Raw genomic sequence first — 24255 nt, 5'->3', positions numbered from 1 at the left:
ACAAGACAACAATATATTTATATACAATAATGAGCTCAAATGAGCAAAAGGAAAATGACATAAACATAAAATATGTGCTCAAGTGAGCAAAATGAAAAGCAATATGAATAAATGAGCAAGAAATAAATGGCATTAAAGTAAATTGCAAGAAATTAAATGCTCAAATTAAAGTTAGTGATTAGTATGGTTATGTTAGTTTGTCATAAGACAATGTAGCGATATGTTAAGCAACCGTAAGTGGACTAATGTAGTAGTCACACCTATCTAAGTCCGGTCAATAAAACTATAGGCAAATAAACACAAGTTAGAGATCATGACTAGTAAGCCAAGCTCCTAAAACTTGCCATGCCAAAACAAAAGGGGAAGGGCCTTGTATGGACTTTAGGTTTTTTGCTTGACCAAGAAGCAACCTATCTTGGACACAAAACAACTCACTTGATCTTGGATCAAGTTGAGTTTGGTTTGGATCAAAGAAGATTAAACCTCTCATTTGTCAAGACCAACCATAAGACATTAACTCATTGGCCAAAATATGAAAATAAAGGGAGGAAGATGAAATGGATGGAAAGATAATTCAAGTGTCAAACTCAATTGGTCAAAAGTGAACTAAATCATCATCAATCAATGCTAAACAGAAAAGAAATGAAGATCACAAGTCAACAAGTCAAACATATTTTTTTGGTAATTTTTGAATTAAAATTAAATGCAAAATAAAATAAACAAAATATGGTCAAACCTCAAATTTAATTCAAATCAACTTCAACAAGTCCAATTAAATTCTCATAGGTCTAACATGGTCAAACAAACTTTGACAAAATTTCTCAACAATTTTTGAAATCAGAAACTAATTAAAAACAATGAAAAACAATGAAAAATAACACAATATGAATTAAAATCTCAAATAAATCTCTAATCAAATAATAAATTGATGAGACTATTTTTCATTGACTTATCATGATCCATAGGTGTTAGGAAAATATTTTTGGATTTTTCAGATATCAAAAAGTATTTTAAAATGAATTAAAACTATTAAAAATCAAATAATTCACAAAAAATATTAAATGAAGTCACAAAAATAATTAAAAACCAAAATATGAAACTAGATTTTTCAGGAAATGTTTTGGCATTGGTCTCATATTTTTGTGACTTCAAATAAAATATTTATGAATTTTTGAAAATAAAAGGAATTAACTGAAATTAAAAGAAAAATAAGAAAAATAGAAAAATCAAGCGCCATAAGATCAATTCATTAATTGACGTGGCAAGGCATCAAGGGCTCAGAGGCACGATCACATGGTGATCTCATGTCAAGCGCGCAACACTTTGCATTAAAACAAGTCAACATAAAGAAAGGCCAAGATTAAAACGTTTATGCACGACCCAGAGGCTGGGAGATGCACACGTGGTACAGGCGGTGGAAAACACCTTCTTCTCCGGTGAAGTACCAGAACCCGGCCACCACGCGCAAAAAAGAAAAGTTGTAATGAAAATGAAAAATGAGGACATCAAAATGAAGCTGAGGTGATGTACATCACCCCTGTAACCATGGATCATCCTCACAATTCCTATGTAGAGAGAAACATGAGCTTGAAGATCATGGTGCATGAACTGAAATGGCACGATTTACATAATTAAGACCACCACTGGCCTGCCTCAAGTGAGAGGACTTCAGAAAACAACATAAACCAAAGAAATTCACATTGTATAGCAAGATCTAGATCAAAAAAGTTTGAGGTTCTACCTCTGAAATGAAGCTTCAAACAACACGAATCCTTCAAGCTCTTGATCTGCTTTTGCTCTGGAAATGTGATGGTGATGCTAGGTTAAGGAATTGAGCTTTGAAAATCAACTAATGATGTTGAATTTCAAGCTTGAAAAAGAGAAAGAAAACTGAAAATTCCTTTAGTGAGGGTTTGGATTTCAATTCAGCAGCAATTCAGATCTCCACTTGGTTGCCAATTGAATGAGAATGAGCACTTATTTATAGCTGAAATGTGATGCAAGGCAATGGTTCCCTCGTGTGCATGAAGATTGAATCCTCCTTGCATGGGCCTGTACAGGCGCATGTGAGGCCCAAGAATGAATGCAAATCCATGCTGAACTCAAATGGAATTGAATTGGACGTGCACAATGGACTGCAAAAGCTTGCACACCAAGTTATAATGTGAAATGCAAAAACGAATATAAACATAAAGCTCTTCGAAACTCCCACACAGAAAGTCCAAAAAATTAATGTGAGTAATGGTTGGAAAGCTCTTGAAATAAGGAACAAAAGTCATGTTGGGGAAAAATTCATTTGGAGTTTGGAACTTAATGAAAACTGGCTGTGAAAGTTTGGGTACAAAACATGTTTAAGTCACCTTTGAATTTTTTTACCAAAAGCAAGCCTCTTCAAGCCCCTTTGTTTCAATGATCCAAGCTTAAAATGAAAAAACCTCCAACATTAAAGTTGTATATATTTTCAAGATGATCAATTTAGACTCAAATTTTGCATCATTTGGATTTTTCATGATAAAGTTATGGGCACTTGAAGTTGGACATTTTTCAAATTCAATGACTTAGGTCCAAAGTGACCTATAATGTTTTGTATTATCACATGTATTTCTTTTAGGATTATGAAAATTTGTCCAACATAACATTTTAAGTAGACAGCTTAATCTTTCCAATGCATTTAGTCTAACCTCAAAATCATAACAATTAAGGAAGTTAGGTCCTTGGGAAGTTGACCCAAAATTAGGGTTTCAGTCAAAATGACCTATAATGTTTTGAAATGAATGATGACCTTCCAAGTTTCAAATGGATTTTTTATGAACATGAAAGTTGTTCAAATGGTTCTTAAGAACAGTTTTGATCTTGGGGTCATCTTCATTTGACACACACATTAAAAGTTGTATCTTAGTGATCTTCAGTTTAGTCAGATGACTTGACTGGTCAACTTTTCAAGGACAAACTTCCAATCTTGATGAATGAATGATTGAGGAACCTCAAATATGCTCATATATGCATAAAATAATGAATGAAAGAACTTCCCTTTATTAAATTTGATCATAGGTTGAGGTTGCTTCATGAGCAAGGCACAGTTGAATTAGGGTTTCCTTGGGAAACAATCCTCAAGCCCTTTGGGTTATCTTGATCAAATTGGCAAATTGAGATACTTGGGAGACATATATGGTGATTAGGAACTTTGTGGACCATTTTCATGCTTTTTCTCATCTTCATCTAGCCACTTCATTGAGCTTAGGAGCCTCCTAGGAGCATGGGAGCACATGATCACTTGAGCTTCAAAACAAAAAGAGTTAGTGACATATTTTTGTGCTTTTGGTTAGTAAAAAAATAAGAAAAGCAATAATATACAATACAAGCATGCTTGGTGATCTCATACCACACACACACAAGTCCCAACCCTAGGGTTAAGGAGCCAAACATGCTATGATCCTTGAGGCAATGCACTGAGCAATGATATGATGCCATGAGGGATCTTAGCGTCAAAATTAGGGTCTTACAGACACATTTAAAGATCTTCTAAATTTTATTGGATTAATATAGAATGTAAATTTTGGTTCTGAAGCCTTGCTCAATTTGGATTTTAGAGTAATAACCTCTTTTTGCCAAATGTGACAAGTTTCATAACCAAACCAAGAGGATTTCTCATCCTCAACATCAACTTTTGAAGTATATAACATGGTTTTCTTAAGAACTTCTATTTGTTTTTCATTTTCTAAAACTTTGGCTTCTAAGTATGAAAATATTCTTTTGTTTGAACCCAGCCTTTTAAAAGCATCTACAACTTCACCATATAGATTTTCAAAAGCGATTTGTAATTCAGAATAAGACATTTCATCAATAGGTTCATATTTAGAATGACTTAAATTTTTCTTCTAATGATGATAGGCCATGAGGAAACAAATTTCTGCTTCATCATTTTCACTTGAGCTACCTTCACTTGAGGATTCACTATCACTTTCCCAAGCTATGTATGCTCTTCTAGGCTTGTTAGATTTATTGTATTGACCCTTTCCTTTATCCTTCTTAAGTAATGAATAATCTGACTTATAATGACCAACTTTTCCACAATTAAAACATGAACCTTTGGATTTTTCTTTCTTATTCTCATCTTGCTTTAAGGAATTTGCTTGTCTTCTATAATTGATGAGATTCTTATCAGAGTGTTTCACTCCAATTCTCTTAATGCACTTATGGTATCGTTTAACAAACAACCCCATTTCTTCATCATCTGAATCATCATTATCACTAGTTCCATTATCATCTTACTCTTTTGTAGAAGACTTAGAACTAGAGGCCACAATAGCAATAAACTTCTTGCCCACCTCTTTTTCCTTGTTATTTTCTTTCTTAACCTTCTTCTCATTCTACTCCAAGCAAATGAGCTCTTACTCATGTTATTCAAGCTTACCAAAAAAATTAGTAGTGTCTAATGTCAATAGGTTATTAACTTCCTTGATGGCAGTGACCTTAGGTTGTCATTACCTATTAAGACATCTCAAAATTTTGTTAGTAGCAATTTAATTGAAAACTGGCTTACCAAGTGCATTCAAATGATTTATAAGATGAGTGACCTCTTTTGCATATCGGCAGTGGTTTCACCATGCTTCATATGAAAGAGTTCAAACTCTTGGTTCAAAGTATTGATTCTAGCTTGTTTGACTTCATTTGTACCCTCGTAGGCAACTAGTAATGAATCTCACATAGCTTTAGCGGTTTCGCAATGAGAAACACGGTAATATTCATCAACTCCTAAAGCGGAAATTATAATATTACTTTCTTTCCAATCACAAGACCATTTTTTCTTATCATCTGCATTCCATTGTACTTCTGATTTAGGTACAACAACACCACACACATTGGTTATAGTAATTTCAAATGGATTGTTTTGGATGACGTTCCATACATTTCTATCAATAGAGTTAATATGGATACACATACAACCCTTCCAATAACCATAGTTTTTGCCATTGAAAACATATGCTTTATTATATGTTCGTTTAGGTTCGGAAGCCATAATGTAATAAGTGATTTTGAAGCACAAGATAAACAGGTGCTCGTGATACCACTTGTTAGATAATATCAACAATCTAAAGGGGGGAAGAGGGGGGGATAAATCACAAATAAAATTTTCTTCAATTAAAATTCCGTTTTAAAAATATTTACTATGGTAAGCAAAATCAATTTCGGATTGACACTCGTCTATCCCGAACCGTTATCATAAGAATCAGATATGTGTTTAAACCGTAATGAAGTGTATATCAATGATGAGAAAGTAAACCAATATGTTTTACAAAAATAGTCATTTGAACAATGTCACACTTTGCAATCAATTTCTAATGACATAGAATACAAAATTAACAAAGACAATTTATCAAACACTTGGTGTCCAATAAACACCAAGTTGTTTTTCCTTTGTGTTGAAGATATGAAAAACCAATTGCAATTTTTTAGATTGCTATTATCTTTACAAAACATTTTGAATTACTTCAACACAAACATAATTTTCAGTTTATCAAAGTGCACACTAAGTGTATCATCAAAATGTAAACACACACACACACACACACAGAAAGAGAGAGAGAGAGAGAGAGAGAGAGAGAGAGAGAGAGAGAGAGAGAGAGAGAGAGAGAGAGAGAGAGAGAGAGAGAGAGAACACAAGGATTTGTTTAGGAAGTTCCCTAATTATCCTCATTATGGGTACGTCTTCCTCCAATTCAAATAGAATTGAGATATGTAATTAACATTTGCAAGAGTTGTATACAAGAGAAAAAGTAGCAATTCAAATCCATAAACCCTATGTTTGATGTTGATCCTAACTTATTCTCTCCCCTTGATCTTAAGCAAGATTAAGTGACCCAATAATTCTAAGTCGATCCTCTGGTTACTGTTACTCCTTTGACAGAACCCCGTTCTTCAAAGCTTTCACTCACATGGATCCTCATTGTGAAATCTTGTACAAAAACTCCAAAATCAATCCTTGATCTTGGAGGAAAAACCCTAACCGATTTTATCAATGAAACCCCCAAAGATTAATCAACCCAATTTGATTACAACAATCCTAAATTGGATCTTATCAATCTAATCTAGATGACACACAACAAAAATGATTATGTGTAATTGTTGAATGTATGAAGAGAAAAAGTTGAAGATGGTGAGAAAATTCTTTGTATGTTCTTGGTTTCAATGTTGATAAATGATGCATGAGTTCATATTTATATGTATATGTGTGTGTAGAAAAATATCAAATAAAATATTTTTTTAGCAAAAAATACAAGTTTTGTAAAATAGAACATAATGTATTAACTCCAAACAAGTATGAGTCAATTCATAAGCCCGAGAGTCGATACATAGACTCTAGGAGTGGATACAATTAAGGCATAGTCATTGGCTTGCCAAAACCTTCCGTTGGAGTCGACTACAAACACGAATGAGTCGACTCATACACATTATGTATCGAGTCGCACACTAAATGTATCGATACATAGAAGGCAAGATACTTATTTTGAAATGTCCACCAATATGTATCAACCCATAAACTTGATGTATCGACCCATAGACCTGTTTTTCATTAAAAAAACAATTCCTTAAGTATGTATTGACTCATAAAAAATCAATTTCTTCAGTATGGAAAATCATAATTTTGACTTGTAATGGCATATCTAACTTGGTTTTAAGTGTCCTAATATGATAATGCACATTTAGACATGGACAATAAGATACAATATACACAAATGCTAAGTGTACTAGTTTTGACATCGTTCAAAATATTTCTTAAGAGGATAGTGCACTCACACATAGTCCCTCTCAAAACCAGGTCATCACTAGACCGAAGTCCTACCTAACTTCAAAATAAATGCATGCATGGTCATGTTTAATGTAAGCATTCAACATCATCAAACATCATCAACACCATAACATCATAAAATTATAAATGTCATCAACGTCATAACATCCTCATAAACATCATAAATATCATTAAGAACTTCATCAAAATGTTCCACTCTTGAACCTCTATGTTGCCAATCATAGGCCATCATTGTAATCCTTTCGGATTACTATTCCTCAAAAACTCCCAATTAAGGTCGTCACTGTAATCCATCCGGATTATTATACTCAAAAAGTATGATTTAACCAATTTGATTATTTTTCATCAAAAGGGCAACGTTATGTTATTACCCCAAACCCCCAACTCATCAAAATTTCTCAAGAAAACTCAAAACACCTAAATACCTTTCGGTTCTAAAAAATAACTCTAGAGTACCCAGAGTGTTCTAAAGGTAAAGGTTTAAGTCAAATTTCCCAAAAGTGACCCTAAGGTTACCAAAAGCTTTATAACATCAACAATTGCTAAAAAATCATAAAAAAAATCCTGAACTCGAAAACTGTCGAAACGTCCGAAATTGCCTGAAACCGTCAACTGCCAGAAATCGTTGCCAGAATCTCCGATCTCCACTGTACCTCCGCCGTCGCACGGTTAAATGCCGCCCCTCTGTATGACCGGGGTGCAACACCACCTTTAGCCGCCTCACGGTGTGGCATGCCGAAGCGGCAGTCTCTGCACGGCCTGATCTCGGAAAACCTTGGGCACCGCTTTTCCGATGCAGTATGCCATCGAGAAACCATTTTTTCATGGCCCGATCGCAGCCACCTTTTGGCGGTCCGATCGTCGGTGCCCCGCGAGACGACACTGGTTGCTGCCGATCAACGCAACTTCACCACCCTCCTGAACTGATTTTCAATTTTTGAAAAAAAGTATCGATTTTTAAATTTTTGTCGATTTCTGATTTTTCATTAAAAATGTCTCATTTTGAAAAAAAAGGGTTTTACCACATTTGAGAAATTTTTAAAAAAATTGGTCGATTATGGGAAAAATTTAGGAAAACAGAATACAGTTCTTCAAACATAGATAATTGAGAAACCAAACGACCCAAATATAGTCGTTCAAATTTCTGGGGCAAAATCCCAACTCTACAAATATGATCAAACATCATAGCGTAGGATTTACACAAATCATCATAATCAACCAAACAGTGTAAACCTACAAATAATAGCACAATAAATACCATAAGGGATTTATCCCAAATCCCATTTTTGGGTCTTAGAGTAATCATACAAACAAAAATTTCTTTGATTATGCCCATAAGGTTTTTCCCAAACCTTATTTGACAGAATTATACAAATCATACAAATCGAGAAAAAACATCATTACCCCTAAATGCTGGTAGGAGGGTAAGGAACCTTCGCCATCCTGCCAGCCAAAATCACCCATCAATAAGATAATCCCCCTCCCCTTACCTTGGAATTGCAGAGTTCTGGGTTAAGTTCTTTCTTTTCCTTCCTAGAGCTATCCCTTAGGGTTTCTTGTAGCCGCTTCTCTGACTTCTCTCAATTTCACGTAACAGTATTTTCTCAATCCCCATTTTTTATATAACCTAGGTTTTGCAAATTCTCAATCTTTTCCCAAAACCTCTCCATACTACAACTCAACCCCTCAACTTTTCTAGAAACTCAATTTCTCCCCCTATTCTCACTTTTCTCACAAATTATTATTTAAATTAAATAAGTATTTAATTCAAATAATTATTTAATCAAATTTTCTTTATTTTCTACACTTTCAATCCGTTGAGAAATCTGATAGGGACCAATAAACCGAGGAGTAAGCTTCTTAGACTTCAAATCCCTCCAGTCACAAGAGTGACTCTAATAAACACATGATCACCCTCTTGGAACTCAAGATACTTCATTTCCTTATCATGGTAACTCTTCTGCCTACTCTAAGATGCCTTCATCTTATCTTAGATCATCTTCATCTTTTCTGTCGTTTGTTGCATAACCCCTGGTCCAAGTACAAAACTCTCTCCAGATTCATACCAATACAGAGGAGTGATCAGTGCATTTTGATGCACGTTCTTCTATAATTATACTTAGGCATTTCTATAATTTATTCTATTATTTTTACTATTTTAGTGTGTTTTTATATTTAAGATTATTTTTGGCTTTATTTTATTTTCGTACTTTATTTTCAGCATAAATAGTTATTTGATACTTTGTCAATATTCAGATCATAACTTGGGCTATAGGACTCGGATTGACGCGTTCTAATATATGTTGGAAAGATAAGAGAAAGAAATACAAGATTCATGTTGAAGTCAAAAGCATATTCTGAATGAAGAATGGTTGAATAATTCGTTAAAGTCCCAGACTTAATTAAAATAGTTAGTTTGGGCCGGTTTTTGTAATTTACGGGTCGGATCCCATAAGGGCCCGAATTTCCCTTTTATTATATTAGGTCTTCCACTGCTACATGAATCCAATTCGGAATTTTGATGAGACAATATTGCTTAGAAGATTTCATGGAGAGCTAATTCTCAAAGAGTTGATCTGTTGTATTCGAATTCCACTTTGAGGTTTTTAATAATTTCGATTTCTTTTTAATTCTTACTATAATCTCGTTTGCTTAATTCGATTACTTTTGTTTGCTTAATTTGATTGTTTCTTATAGGATAGAGTTGACTAAATTTGATTGTTTGTATGATCCTTAACTATAATCATGTTAGCGTAGCTTTTTCGTTATCGTGTTTGATTAAGTCGTGTTTGCTTAATTCGCGTCTGCTAAAATCCGTTTGCTTAATTCGGAAATTAGGAACATACATCATATAATACCAATTTATCCTTTTCAGTGGGTATTGTAATCGAATGGGATTGAATCCGCTAGGGAATTGAAATTATAAGAATCGATGATAATTCAGAAATTGATACAATAGATTAGTTTATTTATCAATTTTGATTTTACCTTTAATAATCATTGATTTAAGTTTTGGACCTTAAAACCCCCTTATTTTCATTCGTTTGGTTATAACATTCAAGAGTCCTTGTGATACGATATTCGAGTGTCGCTTCCGTTTTACTACACTTTTAAACTCGTTTTTGACCCATGTGCGACAGCGGATCAAGGAGTCATACACCTCATCCCATACAAAGCTTTGAGTGATGTCATTCCAATGCTAGCATGGTAGCTGTTATTATATGTAAACTCGATCAATGGTAGAGAACCGTCCCAAGCACCTTCTTGATCTAATATGCAAGCCCTTAAAAGATCCTTCAAAGACTAGATAGTCCTCTTAGTCAGACCATCGGTTTGTGGATGATAAGCAGAACTCAACTTCAACTTAGTACCCTAAGCCTCCTGTAAGCTCTCACAAAACCTAGATGTGAATCTCAGATCTCTATCAGATACAATACTTGTGGAATACCATGAAGCTTAATGATCACAAGAATATAAATCTCATCCAGCTTCTATAATAGAAAATTGATCTTAATCGAAATGAAATGCACCAATTTAGTAAGCTTATCCATGATCACCCAAATTGCATCAAACCCTGTAGGAGTATTCAGCAAACCAGACACAAAACCCATCAATATACTGTCCCACTTCCATTGGGAATATCCAATGACTGCATCTGTCCAGATGGTTTTTAAAGCTCAATCTTTGACATCTAGCAAGTCAGACATGAATAGACAAACCGTGCAACATCTCTTTTCATTCCTGTACACGAAAACATTTTCTTGAGGTCTTGGTACATTTTAGTAGTCCCACGATGAATACTCAAACCACTCCAATAACTCTCCTCCAAAATGGTCTTCTTAAGTTCTGGCACATCAGGTACATAAACTTTATTTCGAAACTTTAGGATCCCATTCTCTTCAACTCTAAAATCTTCATCTTCATTCAATGATAACAGACAATCAACCAAGGCTACATCCATCTTCTGAATTTCTTTGATCTCATCAAGAAAACCATTAGTCAACTTTAACATGCTTAATCTCACACTACCCACAGTCACGTTGCACACAAAACTCTAGTCTCTGAATTGCTTGATCAAATCCAACTCTCTAACCATCAACGTCGCCATGTGCAAGGACTTCTGACTCAAAGAATTTGCTATAACATTGGCTTGACCAAGATGGTAGATTAAACCAAAGTCACAGTCCTTCAAAAAATCTAACCATCTCATTTGTCTCATATACATCACTTCTTATCGGACATATACTTCAAACTCTTGTAATCTAACCATCGGGAATATCCAACGACTGCATCAATCCAGATGGTTTTTAAAGCTCAATCTTTGACATCTAGCAAGTCAGACATGAATAGACAAACTGCGCAACATCTCTTTTCATTCCTGTACACGAAAACATTTTCTTGAGGTCTTGGTACATTTTAGTAGTCCCACGATGAATACTCAAACCACTCCAATAACTCTCCTCCAAAATGGTCTTCTTAAGTTCTGGCACATCATGTACATAAACTTTATTTCGAAACTTTAGGATCCCATTCTCGTAAACTCTAAAATCTTCATCTTCATTCAATGAAAACAGACAATCAACCAAGGCTACATCCATCTTCTGACTTTCTTTGATCTCATCAAGAAAACCATTAGTCAACTTTAACATGCTTAATCTCACACTACCCACAGTCACGTTGCACACAAAACTCTAGTCTCTGAATTACTCGATCAAATCCAACTCTCTAACCATCAATGCCGCCATGTGCAAGGACTTCTGACTCAAAGAACCTGCTACAAGATTGGCTTTACCAAGATGGTAGTTTAAACCAAAGTCACAGTCCTTCAAAAAATCTAACCATCTCATTTGTCTCATATACATCACTTCTTATCGAAAATATACTTCAAACTCTTGTAATCTAACCATCGGGAATATCCAACGACTGCATCAGTCCAGATGGTTTTTAAAGCTCAATCTTTGACATCTAGCAAGCCAGACATGAATAGACAAACCACGCAACATCTCCTTTCATTCCTGTACACGAAAACATTTTCTTGAGGTCTTGGTACATTTTAGTAGTCCCACGATGAATACTCAAACCACTCCAATAACTCTCCTCCAAAATGGTCTTCTTAAGTTCTGGCACATCAGGTACATAAACTCTATTTCGAAACTTTTGGATCCCATTCTCAGCAATTCTAAAACCTTCATATTCATTCAATGATAATAGACAATCAACCAAGGCTGCATCCATCTTCTGACTTTCTTTGATCTCATCAAGAAAACCATTAGTCAACTTTAACATGCTTAATCTCACACTACCCACAGTCACCTTGCACACAAAACTCTAGTCTCTGAATTGCTCGATCAAATCCAACTCTATAACCATCAACGTCGCCATGTGCAAGGACTTCTGACTCAAAGAATCTGATACAACATTGGCTTTACCAAGATGGTAGTTTAAACCAAAATCACAGTCCTTCAAAAAATCTAACCATCTCATTTGTCTCATATATATCACTTCTTATCGGACATATACTTCAAACTCTTGTAATCACTGAATACTTCGGATCTAGAACCATACAAATAGTGCCTCCATAACTTCAGCATAAATACCATGTCGCGGCGCGAAAAGATACAGAGTCGCCATCAAACTTTATTTATTCCAAAGGAAATGGCAAATATCAATAAAACCCATGAAAGAGAAGAAGATGGTTGTCGCAACCAAATTCAGGTTCGGGAGTCGATTATACAAGAGGAAGGTATTAACACCCCTCATATCCACTATACTTAATGATAACTATTTTGATTGTTTTGTGAAGATGAGTGTTATTATCTAAAGGTTACTTGCAATTACTAAAGGAAAAAAAAGTTTATTAATTAGTGTGCTCGCCAAGGATTCGAACCCTCGTGCCTACATATCCTTATACTGCAATAAGGAAATCAGGTCTATGTATAGATGATCTTAATTGCATATTATGTGAATGGTGTATTTGTTATGAATGTGTATATGTACCATTGGTGGATAATTCATAGAGTTGAATTATGGTGATATGTGGAATGTTAAGATGGTAGAGATGAGCTTAATTGCATATTATGTGAATGGTGTATTTGTTATGAATGTTAAGATGGTAGAGATGATCTTAATTGCATATTATGTGAATGGTGTATTTGTTATGAATGTTAAGATGGTAGAGATGATGTTAATTGCATATTATGTGAATGGCGTATTTGTTATGAATGTGCATATGTACCATTGGTGGATAATTCATAGAGTTGAATTATGGTGATATGTGGAATGTTAAGATGGTAGAGATGGTCTTAATTGCATATGTTGTTGGTATTTATACATTCATTCATGGCATGGTCGGCTTCATGGTGGAAGCGGTGAAACTGTGGGTTCATATGGTAGCACACGTTGATCCTTGATTGGAAATAGGTGTGGTAGATGTAGCACACATTGATCCTTAATTGGAAATAGGCGTGGTAGATGTAGCACACGTTGATCCTTAATTAGAAATAGGCGTGGTAGATGTAGCACACGTTGATCCTTAATTGGAAATAGGCGTGGTAGTGGACACTGATCCTTAATTGGAAATAGGTGTGGTAGATGTAGCACACGTTGATCCTTAATTGGAAATAGGCGTGGTAGATGTAGCACACGTCGATCCTTAATTGGAAATAGGCGTGGTAGTGGACGGTGATCCTTAATTGGAAATAGACGTAGCACACGTTGATCCTTAATTGGAAATAGGCGTGGTAGTGGACGGTGATCCTTAATTGGAAATAGACGTAGCACACGTTGATCCTTAATTGGAAATAGGCGTGGTAGTGGCTTTGATCTTGTCCGGTTGGAAGCGTGGCTTGGATTCTAGATATTGAATCGGAAAGCGGTGAAACATTGGGTTCACATTGCGGTACCACATGCATAGAGTCACATGTCTTGCATTGAGTCACATTAGAGTTGTGTGATAATTGAGTGTATGCATTGTTGTGATTGTGATGTGTGTATGAGATATGGTAATTGAATTTGGTGATGTTTGAGTACATAACTTGATGTGATTGTGATGTGTGTATGAGATATGCTAATTGAATTTGGTGATGTTTGGATACATAATTTGGCAAAATATGTGATTTTGTGACAGTTGTAGTTGTGTGTATATTTGTGAAAATAATATTGGATTTGAATATTGTACTCCTTGAGTTTTGATGGATGTTTGAAACATGTGAAATAAATATTGGTTAGTATTATTTACATGGTTATATGAAGTGTGATGAATTCCTTTAATTGTTGATTTGATCATTGTGCCTTATTATACTTCTTCATAATGATTTGGAATTCTCACCCTTTCTGTTTGAATGTTACCTTTACATGGGTATCGTGCAGATACTCCAGAGTAGTATCGCTGAAGCAAGTGGACGGTAGCTCGCTCGAGATTAGCCGGAGAGTTTCCGTATTTTAGTTTGAAGACTAGGTAAGGAGTCAATGCTCTGGTCATGTAACACTGGGTAGATTAGTAGTATTGAACTCGTATCCTATTTGGATAAGTATTATGTTATTACTTGTGAACATGCTTATTTGCAATTGCTGTTGAGAGGCCATAGTGCCAAATATTCTGATTATGGTTTTAGTTTATTTTGAAGAGATTATTGAGAGATGATCATGGTATGGGACATGGATCATTTGATGAAATGCATGAGTATTCATTATTTTCTGCTGCGAACGCATATTCTTGAATATTCATGACGATTGAAATGTGTTATTTTAAATGACCAGGTGTATTGTATATTGATGATGAATGATGTTGGTTTTTGAAAGCTTTTAGTTTTTGAAAACGTCGATGTGACGGCCTTTTATTTATATGCGTGCTTATTTACTCTGATTATATGTTAAGTAATTTGGGGTAGAAAAATGGGTGTTACATTAGTGGTATCAGAGCAGGTCGGTCCGTCCGGCCAGGTTGTTTAGTTATGTTTATTCCCTAGTATGCGACATGTGTGTGAGAACATTGTCGATGCTTGTTTTATTTTCCATTGGCAGGTTGGGAATGAAATAAGTGGGGGAGAAGCGTCTGCTTCTCTTGGATGTTCCAATTGTATCAAGCTTGGACATTATGTTGTTGCCTGCAAGTGTGTAGTGTTGGCTAGTTAACCTTTTTTGAGAATGTGGTGCTTTTCCAGAACCCGAAGAGAGGTCGGATTCGAGGATGGTGTTGGTTAGAATTTTATCGAGTGTATATCAACTGTTTCGAGAAGACAATTATTTTTCCTGAGGTTGGTGCTAAGGAAGATTGGTTTGTGTCTGCTAAGCAAGTTGATGAATCGGTGCAAGGTGGTGCCGAGTTGTTTATGTTGTTGGCAACTTTGGATATTCGTGAGAAGAGGTTTATTCGTCCTAGTGTGTCGCCGTGGGGTGCACCTATTCTGTTGGTCAAGAAGAAGGAAGGTTCTACGAGATTATGTGTTGATTATAGACAATTGAATAAAGTGACGATTAAGAACAAGTATCCACTTCCAAGGATTGACGATCTGATGGATCAGCTGGTTGGAGCTTGTGTGTTTAGCAAAATTGATTTGAGGCCTGGGTATCATCAGATTCGTGTAAAGGTTGAGGATATTCAAAAGACTACTTTTCGGACAAGGTATGGTCACTACGAGTACTCCGTGATGCCTTTTGGTGTGACTAATGCACCTGGTGTATTTATGGAGTATATGAATAGAATTTTCATGATGATCTGGATAAGTTTGTTGTTGTGTTCATCGATGATATATTTATTTATTCTAAGAGTGAAGAGGATCATGTCGAGCATTTGAAGGTTGTGTTATCGGTGTTGAAAGGGAGGAAGTTGTTTGCTAAACTCTCCAAATGTGAATTTTGGTTGAGTGAAGTAAGTTTTCTTGGGCATGTGATTTCGAGTGGTGGTATTTCTGTGGATCCTGCGAAGATTGAAGTTGTATCTCAATGGGAAGCTCCTAAGTCGGTTGCTGAGATTAGAAGTTTCCTTGGTTTGGCTGGTTATTATAGGAAGTTCATTGAAGGATTTTCTAAGTTGTCGTTACCATTGACGCAGTTGACTAGGAAAGGTCAAGCTTTCATTTGGACTTCGCAGTGTGAAGCGAATTTTTAAGAGCTTAAGAGAAGATTGACTACGGCTCCTATTTTAATTTTACTGGATCCGTTAGAAACTTTCGTTGTGTATTGTGATGCTTCTTTGTTGGGTTTGGGAGGTGTTCTGATGCAAAAAGGGCAAGTGGTAGCTTATGCTTCAAGGCAACTTAAAGTTCATGAGAGGAATTATCCGACGCATGATTTAGAGTTGGCCGCCGTTGTGTTTGTATTGAAGCTTTGGAGACATTATTTGTTTGGATCGCGATTTGATGTGTTTAGTGATCACAAGAGTTTGAAGTACTTGTTCGATTAGAAGGAATTGAATATGAGGCAAAGAAGATGGTTGGAATTCTTGAAAGATTATGATTTTGGTTTGAATTATCATCCTGGAAAGGCGAATGTTGTAGTCGATGCATTGAGTAGGAAGTCATTGCACATGTCTATGTTGATGATTCGAGAGTTTGAATTGTTGGAGCAATTTAGAGATTTGAGTTTGGTTTATGAAGCGACGTCTTCGTGTGTTAAGCTTGGTATGTTGAAGCTTACGTGTGACATTCTTGACGAGATTAGAGAAGGTCAGAAGTCAGATTTGAAATTAGTCGATGTTATGATATTGATTAATCAAGGAAAATATGGTGACTTTCGGATTGATGAGAATGGTATCATGAGGTGTCGTGATCGAGTTTGTGTTCCGGATGTTGTGGATTTGAGAAAGAGGATTCTTGAGGAAGAGAATAGAAGTGGTTTGAGTATTCATCCTGGTGCTACTAAAATGTATCAAGACTTGAGAAAGATGTTTTGGTGGCAAGGTAAGAAGAAGGATATAGCGGAATTTGTGTATGCATGTCTGACTTGTCAAAAGTCAAAGATTGAACATCAAAAGTCGTCTGGTTTGATGCAACCTTTATTTATTCCCGAGTGGAAGTGGGATAGTATCTCCATGGATTTTGTTTCGGGTTTGCCGAGAACATCGAGTAATTGTAAGGCGATTTGGGTCGTTGTGGACAGGTTAACGAAATGTGCTCATTTTATTCCGATAAGGATGGATTATTCGATGAAGAGACTTGCTAAGTTGTACATCGAGAGGATTGTGTGTTTGCATGGTATTCCGTTGAGCATTGTTTCGGATAGAGATCTGAGGTTCACTTCGAGATTTTGGGAAGGTTTGCAAAGTGCTTTGGGTACGAAGTTGCGTTTGAGCTCGGCGTATCATCCGCAAACTGATGGTCAAACGGAGAGGACTATTCAGTCACTTGAAGATCTTTTGAGGTCTTGTGTTTTGGAACAAGGAGGAAATTGGGATAGTTTCTTGCCTTTGATCGAGTTTACGTATAACAACAGTTTCCATTCGAGTATTGGGATGTCACCTTTTGAGGCTCTTTATGGTAGAAGGTGTAGAACTCCTTTGTGTTGGTACGAATTGGGAGAGAGTGTTGTGGTTGGACCGAGTTGATTCAAGAGACTCGAGGATAAGATGAAGGAATCGTATCCGGAGTTGTTCATTTTAGGTATTTTCGAGGACGAAAATCTTTTAAGTGGGGGAGAGTTGTAACAACCCAATTTTAGTATTTATTTATTATACTATTATTATTATATTTTATTTTATTTATTTGGAGTGTTAATTAATTAATTGGTTGTTAAGTAGTATAATAATTGATTATATTAATTAAATTGGTGTGTTAATTAATTATTTGGTTGATATGAGATATAATTGAATAATTGATTATATTAATTAGCTTGGTGGATTTATTGGGTTAGTTTAATTTAATTGAACTAATTAGAGATATTTAAATATTAGGTCTTATTGGGCCTATTAATTAAATTAGAAGTATCACTCTTTAAGCCCAAATATGATACTAGTATATAAAAGGTGAGGAGAGTGAGAATTAGGATTCATTTGATCATTTGCCAACAATAGAGAAAGAGAAGAGGAAAAGTAAGGAGAAGAGGGGAAGAACAAGAGAGGAGCTAGGGTTTCCAGAAATTTGAAGAGGTAAGGGGGGAATCCTTATTATTATGGGTTAGTATGATTGGGTCAATGGGTAGAAGCATGTTTAGGTTAAAATCCCTAATTTTGTATGATTGTTTGGAATTATTAGGTTTGATGAGTACCCTTGATTGTGGTGATTTAATTGTGTTAAAACTGAAAATTTATGTTATATAATTAGGGTATTGTATGAGTTATAATTTTCTGAACGTGTGGCTTTTTACGGAATCGAAATCGGAGGTCCGAAAGTCCTCCAACGATGAAAAACGCAAAAAAAATCTGTAATTATGTTTTACAGTAATCGGTTACTCACCGAGCGTTAACCGGTTACTTGCTCAAAAATTTGTTAATTCTGTTTTACAGTAACCGATTACTCACCGAGCGTTAACCAGTTACTTGCTTAAAAATCTGTCAATTCTGTTTTACAGTAACCGGTTACTCACTGAGCGTTAACCGGTTACTTGCTTAAAAATCTGTCAATTCTGTTTTACAGTAACCGGTTACTCACCGAGCGTTAATCGGTTACTTGCTTAAAAATTTGTTAATTCTGTTTTACAGTAACCGGTTACTCACCGAGCGTTAACCGGTTACTTGCTTAAAAATCTGTCAATTCTGTTTTACAGTAACCGGTTACTCACCGAGCGTTAACCGGTTACTTGCTTAAAAATCTGTGAATTCTGTTTTACAGTAATCGGTTATTCCCCGAGCGTTAACCGGTTACTTGCTTAAAAATCTGTGAATTCTGTTTTACAGTAACCGGTTACTCACCGAGCGTTAACCGGTTACCACTGTTGAAAAGTGAAAATTTGAGATTTTATTTGTGAATGATATATTGTTATGAATGTGTATATGTACCATTGGTGGATAATTCATATAGTTGAATTATGGTGATATGTGGAATGTTAAGATGGTAGAGATGATCTTAATTGCATATTATGTGAATGATGTATATTCTGACATGGAGATGACATGATTTAATTGCCCAGTAAGCTTTGAGTTCTAATTCCACAGTAAGCTTTGTGTTCTAACTCCACAGTAAGCTTTGTGTTCTAATTCCACAGTAAGCTTTGTGTTCTAATGGAGATGACATGATCTTAATTGTATAATTTATATTTAGGGTCTTAATTGCCCAGTAAGCTTTGTGTTCTAATTCCACATGGAGATGACATGATTTATCGTAGACTAATTTAAAGGGTGTGATCCCTATTGGGGTTTTGTAAGCTGTCCTGTAGACCCACAGAGCTTCGTTTAGTTTAGATGACCAGTCTTTTCTGGATATTCCGACAGTCTTTTCTAGAATCTGTTTGATCTCTCAATTCGAAACTTCGACTTGCCCACTGGTTTGTGGGTGATAAGGTGTTGCTACACGGTGTCGGACTCCATACTTCAAAAGAAGTTTTCCAAAGATATTTGATATGAAATGGGAGCCACCGCCACTAACGACTAGTTTTTACACACCGAATCTAGGAAAGATGATGTTCTTGAACAACTTAATCACTACTTGTGTGTCATTTGTCGGAGAAGCTACGACCTCGATCCATTTTGAAACATAATCGACAACAACGAGTATGTACTTATTACCAAAAGAAGATGGGAATGGTCCCATGAAGTCAACCCCCCCCCCCCACACATCGAAGACTTCCACTTCTAAGATTCCTGTTTGTGGCATTTCATCGCGTCTTAAGACGTTACCAGTGCGTTGGCACCGGTCGCAATTTATAACCGCATTATGGACATCTTTCCATAGAGTAGGCCAAAAGAGGCCCGATTGTAAGATCTTAGTACAGGTTTTTGAAGTACTTGCGTGCCCACCATAGGGAGTGGAATGGTAATGAGAGATTATGTCGTTTATTTCATCCTCAGGAACACATCGACGGAAAATACCGTCGGTACCTCTTTTGAAAAGCAGAGGTTCATCCCAATAGTATTGTTTTAGATCATGAAAGAATTTCTTCTTTTGTTGGTAAGATAGGTCCGATGGAAGTACTCCAACAGCTAGGTAGTTGACAAAATCAACATACCATGGCAGAGTTGCATTCGCATGAATTTCTTCCACGGATTCTTCTATTTCGGTATCATTTATTGTTAGTTCAGAAATGTCGCTTTCCATTTGGGCTATAAGTCATTCGTAAGGGAAATCATCATTGATTGGAATTTGTTCAGGTTTATTCCCTTCGATTCGTGATAAGTGGTCTGCTACTACGTTTTCAATACCCTTCTTATCTTTTATCTCTAAGTCAAATTCTTGTAAGAGTAGGATCCATCTTAAGAGTCTTGGTTTGGCATCCTTCTTACTTAGCAGATATCTAATAGCGGTGTGGTCAGTATAGATAATGATTTTCGCCCCTACTAAGTAGGAACGGAATTTGTCTAAGGCGAACACAACAACTAAAAGTTCCTTTTCAGTGGTGGCATAGTTCATTTAGGCTGGATCTAGTGTTCTACTTGCATAGTAGATAGCATGAAGTTTCTTATCCTTTCTTTGTCCTAGTACTGCGCCTACGACGTAATCACTCGCATCACACATGATTTCAAAAGGTAATCTCCAGTCAGGTGGTTGCATGACAGGTGCGGTGATTAAAGATGTTTTTAATTGCTTGAACGCTGTTAAACATTTTTCATCAAAGATAAAATCAGCGTCTTTCGTGAATAGACCCGTAAGTGGCTTGGTAATTTTCGAGAAATCTTTGATGAAACGTCGGTAGAAACCGGCGTGTCCTAAAAAGCTTCGTATTTCTCGTACGGTTTTCGGAGGTTGAAGATTCTCAATGATTTTAATCTTAGCTTTGTCTACTTCAATTCCTTTATCAGATACTACGTGACCTAACACGATTCCTTGTTGGACCATGAAATGGCATTTCTCCCAGTTCAAAACGAGATTCACCTTTACGCATCTTTCAAGTACCATTTCAAGGTTTGATAGACATCCTTCGAAGCTCTGCCCATAAACTAAAAATTCGTCCATAAAGACTTCCATAATGTCGTCTATAAAATCAGTGAAGATTGACATCATGCATATTTGGAATGTTGCGGGAGCGTTGCATAATCCAAATGGCATTCGTCGGTAAGCGAATGTACCATAAGGGCACATGAAGGTTGTCTTCTCTTGGTCATCAGGATGGATTGGAATTTTGAAAGAATCTTGAATAACCGTCTAGATAGCAGAAGTGGGAATGCTTAGCCAATCGTTCAAGCATTTGGTTAATGAAAGGCAAAGGAAAATGATCCTTCCGAGTGGCTTTGTTTAGTTTTCTATAATCGATGCACATTCTACTTCCGGTCACAACTCTTTGTGCTATATATTCGCCCTTCTCATTCTTAACAACTGTAACACCCCCTTTCTTGGGTACTACATGAACGGGGCTAACCCATTGACTATCGGAGATCGGGTATATGATTCCAGCATCTAGTAACTTCTTTACTTCATCCTTGACTACCGTACTTAAGATTGGGTTGATCCTTCTCTGGTGTTCTCTAGAGGTTTTACAATCTTCCTCCAGCATAATGTGATGCATACAGATAGAAGGACTTATCCCTTTTAGGTCGGCGATGTTGTATCCTAACGCAGTTGGATATTTTCTTAAGACATCTAATAACTTTTCAGTTTCCATCTGTCCCAAGTCAGCGTTGACTATTACTGGTCTAATGAGTTCAGTGTCTAGGAATTCGTAGCTTAGGTTCTTTGGTAGTGCTTTTAATTCCAAGTCTGGTTTCTTTGGGCATTGCATGTGGTTGGGCGTAAGTGCTAAGCATTCGCTTAGACTGTCATTTTGGTATGGTTCATGCCAATTATCATCTTCAAAGATTGGAGGGATTTGGATTTTCATTATATCAGAGTATGTGGTTTCTTGCATCTCCATCTCTCTTACGCACTCGTCTATGACATCAAGTAGATAACATGTATCGTCTATAGCTGGCGCTTGTAAGAATTGTGTCAAGATGAATTCAACCTTTTCCTCTCCAACTTCGAATGTTAGCTTACCTCTCTTTACGTTTATTATGGCTCTGGCGGTAGCTAAGAATGACCTTCCTAATATAATAGGTGTACTGACATCTTCTTTGATGTCCATGATTATGAAGTCTGTAGGAATGTAGAATTGTCCTACACGTACTGGGACATTATCTAGTATACCGACAGGATATTTGATTGAGCGGTCAGCTAATTGAACAAACATCTTGGTTGGTCTTAGTTCTCCCATATTGAGCCTTTTACAGATGGTTAAGGGCATTACACTAATGTTGGCTCCTTGGCCGCATAGAGCTTTGTCTATGACAAATTTTCCAATGACACAGGGTATGGAGAAACTACCTGGGTCTTTTAGTTTTGGAGGCATGTTATTTTGGATTATTGCGCTACACTCAGCAGTAAGTGTAACTGTTTCATTATCCTCGATCTTTTTCTTATTGGATAGGATCTCCTTAAGAAATTTGGCATATGAGGGTATTTGTGTGATGGCTTCTGTAAAGGAAATTGTAATGTTTAGTTGCTTCAGAATTTCAACAAATTTCCTAAATTGCCCTGCAGTTTTAGAACTTGCGAGTCTTTGAGGATACGGAATGGGTGGTTTATAAGGTGGTGGAGGCACATAAGGTTTTTATTTCTCTTCGGCCTCTCGGGGTATTATCTTCCTTCTCCTTCGGTTCACTTACCTCCTTAGTTGTGGTTTTGTCTGGTTTTTGGTACATGGCAGGATTTTGGAGTCTTGGATCTACGGGTCCGTCTATTTCTTTTCCACTCCTCAGTATAACGGAATTTGCATGTCCTTTTGGATTAGGTTGCGGCTGTCCAGGAAATGTTCCATCGGGAGTGGCAGTAGATGCTTGTTGTTGAGCCACTTGTGAAATTTGCGTTTCAAGCATTTTGTTATGGGTGGCTAAGGCGTCTACTTTGCTCGCTAGTTGTGTAAGTTTCTCACTAGTATGTATGTTTTGGTTCAAGAAGTCTTTGTTTGTCTGAGCTTGGGTAGCTATGAAGATTTCCATCATTAGTTCAAGGTTTGACTTCCTAGGCATGTTAGGAGCATTATTAGTTGGCTTTTAATATCCAGGCGGAACAACGAGTGCTTGGCCAGGTGCATACAGGGCGTTGTTATTCTTATACGAAAAGTTAGGATGGTTTTTCCAACCTGGGTTGTAGGTATTCAAATAAGGATTTCCTTGTGCGTAATTCACTTGATCGGTTGGGACTCCTGCTAATATCTGACATTATGGTGCAGTGTATCCAGGGGTTCCACATAACTCACAGTTTGGAGTCACGGCAGCTACGGTGGTTGCGGGTGGTATGGTCAAGTTATCTAACTTTTGAACAAGGGCATCTACCTTAGCATGGACATGGTCAAGGCTACTGATTTCGTACATTCCACTTTTTGTTTGGGACTTTTCTACTGGAGTTATTTCACCTCCCCATTGGTAATGATTTTGGGCCATGTTTTCAATGAGTTGATAAGCTTCGTTGTATGGCTTGTCCATAAGTGCACCACCTGCGGCAGCGTCTACTGTCAGTCTTGTGTTATATAGAAGCCTATTGTAAAATGTGTGAATGATCACCCAGTCTTTGAGACCGTGATGTGGACATATCCTCATCATGTCTTTGTATCTCTCCCACACGTCGTAGAGAGAGTCTACATCTTTTTATCGAAATCCGTTGATTTGAGCTCTCAGCATATCAATTTTGCTCGGCGAAAAATATCGGGATAAGAAAACGTTCTTCAGTTCTTCCCATGTTTTAATTGAGTTGGATGGCAAGGATTGCAACCAAGCCCAAGCTCTGTCTCTTAGTGAGAAAGGAAAGAGGCGTAGTCTTATCGCATCTTGAGATACACCATTCGCCTTCACAGTGTCTGCGTACTGCACAAACTTGGTCAAATGTTCATCAGGGTCGTCTGTAGGATTTCCAGCAAATTGATGTTGGACGACTGATAATAATGAGGGTTTCAACTCGAAATCGTTTCGATTGATAGCAGGGGAAGCAATGCTGTTGTGAGGTTCTTGTTGGGACGGGGTAGCGTAGAACTTAAGAGGACGATTATGTGGTCCTACTGCAGCCATGGTTGGTTTTTTGACTGGTTTAACAGTAGGAAAGAAGATATCATGAGTATTGTACCTTTGTTGGTACTCTAGTATTCGGCGTCTTATATATAAGAAACACTCTAATTCAGCGATTGGCGGTGCTAAGTTATCGCCTTGTAAGCGAGTACTTGGCATACAATCGGGGGAAATAAGGGAAAGGAGATTAGTTTTTTTAACCTTATTCTATACCGTGCAATGAAAGAATCACACTATTTGACTAAATCAGGTCCCCGACAACAGCGCCAAAAACTTGATACGTCTCATGACTGTATATAGAATATAGTCTATCGGGTACTTG

At 36.6% G+C, this 24255-nt stretch overlaps 1 non-coding gene across 1 annotated transcript; it reads left to right on the top strand.

Moving 5' to 3' along the window:
- The first annotated feature begins 23445 nt into the window (after window positions 1–23445).
- Window positions 23446–23552, top strand: LOC127134168 (small nucleolar RNA R71). The gene has a single exon (XR_007807927.1). It is a non-coding gene; the product is annotated as a small nucleolar RNA R71 (small nucleolar RNA).
- Window positions 23553–24255: the final 703 nt, after the last annotated feature.

This window comes from Lathyrus oleraceus, chromosome 3, assembly GCF_024323335.1.
Source record: "Lathyrus oleraceus cultivar Zhongwan6 chromosome 3, CAAS_Psat_ZW6_1.0, whole genome shotgun sequence".
NCBI classification, from domain to species: domain Eukaryota; kingdom Viridiplantae; phylum Streptophyta; class Magnoliopsida; order Fabales; family Fabaceae; genus Lathyrus; species Lathyrus oleraceus.
The sequence above is the reverse complement of the archived record's forward strand: the minus strand, read 5'-3'. Positions and strand labels throughout refer to the sequence as shown.